General features: G+C 41.9%; 1 long non-coding RNA gene across 1 annotated transcript; it reads right to left on the bottom strand.

The window, feature by feature from the left end:
• LOC135376212 (uncharacterized) lies at positions 1–2196 on the bottom strand. Its single transcript, XR_010417579.1, has 3 exons — positions 2167–2196; positions 1626–1845; positions 1–53 (listed from the first exon to the last, which is right to left on the bottom strand). It is a non-coding gene; the product is annotated as an uncharacterized LOC135376212 (long non-coding RNA).

The raw sequence follows: 2196 nt of genomic DNA, 5'->3' as shown, positions 1-2196 counted from the left end.
GCTATTTTTTATGTATGTGATGCTTGCTTGGGAAAACTTGCTGCATGTGTACCCTAAAAAAGAAAAAAAAAAACTGAAAATAAGCATGGCATTATACAAATGATTGTCACACGAATGTTGTACGAAACACTGTCACATTGACAGTAGCAAAAAGGTGCATTTTATATACCCATATCTGTATCAGTAAAACACGTTTCCCATCTGCTATGCTGTGTGAAGACAGTGGCTGTGTGCAGCATGCGGGTGTGAATAGATGATGAAGGGCAGCATAAGGAGCGAAAAAGAGTTCGTATGCATTATGAGCCAACTCCAAAAGCAACTATGCTCCCATTCGCAAGGAAACTCTTCACAGAACCCACAAAAAATCACACATAACACAGCTTGCGATGGGACCTCGCCACTTTCCTGTTTATTGCATGATATTGGGGCTGGTGCATTGCAGCCAACTCATCCAGCGATGCTGATTGAGCACCACAATTTTTGGGGGAAAATCAGTGTGCTCCGGGGTGGCAGGGGGATGTCAAATACGAAATATTAGTCCCAAACTTTTAAGGGTTCCACAGCAAAAGGGCTTCAAAGTTGACGCCCTGAGGAAAAAAAAACATGCTCACTTTAGTAGCACGCGGTGACCGTCATAGCGCACAGAAGTAGTTAGAAATCAGGAGGCACAGAGCTCTCTGCTTACGTATCTTTGAGTGTTACTGCCGCCTGAAAACAGCACTAAAATACCAATGGTTGATACTTCCTATACAAACGAAATCCTAGACGTGAAGAACATCAGATGCACATTCCAACAAAAAATATTGTTGCTCTCATAAAAAGGTTAGTTATTTTTGGTAAAGTTCATCGCAGAATTTTAAATTGCAAGTAAAGTATCTTCTTTGGAGTTTGGCAAATTATTTATTTTGCATCTAGTTTTTTGTGTTTCCTGTGTAGTTTCTTTTTGTCTATTACCCCATTTAAGGAAGAACTGTTACAGCATGCCACCCCTGAGGATGAGCACGCAGCGCTGGATGTTTTCAAGGTAAAAATATTGGTTGAGTTTAACAAACAGCACTCTTCTGATTTTTGTGTACGTCTACTCAAGGCATTCCCTAGAGTTCTATTGGAAGCGCTCCTGTCTAGCGTGATATTACAACAACAAATTTACTCCCTAAAGTATGCGCGTTGAAGCGATTTTGTTGACATTACAAACATTTTTCGGAAACTAAATTTTTTGTGAGAGTAAGGATGTTATGGAATGTACATCTGCTCAGCTCTTCACGTGCAGGGTTTAGCTTGTATAGAAAGCCCAGTTACATTTATTTAAAAAATCGCAAACTTTGGTACTCTTAGCACTGTTTTGAGACATGACATGCATGCTTCCTTTGGCGACAGCTCAATGACAAGCATATGTAAGTAGAGAGCTTTTACGACATGCCTGCCGACTTTGAACTACTTCGGTGCATGATGACTATTACCGCACACCACCAAAGTGTACATGGGAACTCTCCTGTGTTTTTGCCCTTTCCTTAGGATACAATATCTGCTTGGACATGCCTCTGATTGACAAACATAACAGAAGTGATACTGCACAAAACAGATGTGATAGGAGTAAAAAAGCCAGACAGCATAAACATATTTACCTATGACAGCATTGGTACGAATTGGATCAAGGGCTCCCTTAGCTGGTCTGTCCTTGTGTAGGTTGCTCTTGGTGCCAAAGAGAGTCTTTCCCCGAAGCTCGTCTTCAGTGAAGACGTGACGCAAGAGGGAGCGGGCAAACTTGCCTGGGCTGCACTGGCAAGCCCGTTCCAACCGCTCTAGAATGACCTTTTCGACAATCACACCACTGCCGATGTCAACCTGAACGCACAAGATTTCCAACATAAGTTAATTGCTGTTGTTATATAATTCCCTCTCCCCAGCATAATTTCACATATTAATAGGATGCGTGTCTTCCTGTGGTGTGGTATCTGTTTTCAATAACCCACATAAGTTTGTTGTTTTGGAACTGGAAGTCAACCAGCAAAAGTTGCCTTTTGCTGGTTGACTTGTTCTCACGGGAGACCTAAAATCAAGGACCTGGTATTAGAACTTTCAAGTCCAAGGTTTTCCAAGGTTCAAGGCTCTGTGCAAACTCTGATGCAGCAATGTGATCAGATTGGTTTCACCACTGATACGCACCTTTGTGGTTTCCAAAATGGCCTCATTCAC

This window comes from Ornithodoros turicata, unplaced genomic scaffold (assembly GCF_037126465.1).
Source record: "Ornithodoros turicata isolate Travis unplaced genomic scaffold, ASM3712646v1 ctg00001056.1, whole genome shotgun sequence".
In the NCBI taxonomy this organism is placed as follows: Eukaryota; Metazoa; Arthropoda; class Arachnida; order Ixodida; family Argasidae; genus Ornithodoros; species Ornithodoros turicata.
This window is presented reverse-complemented; position numbering and strand designations above follow the sequence as displayed.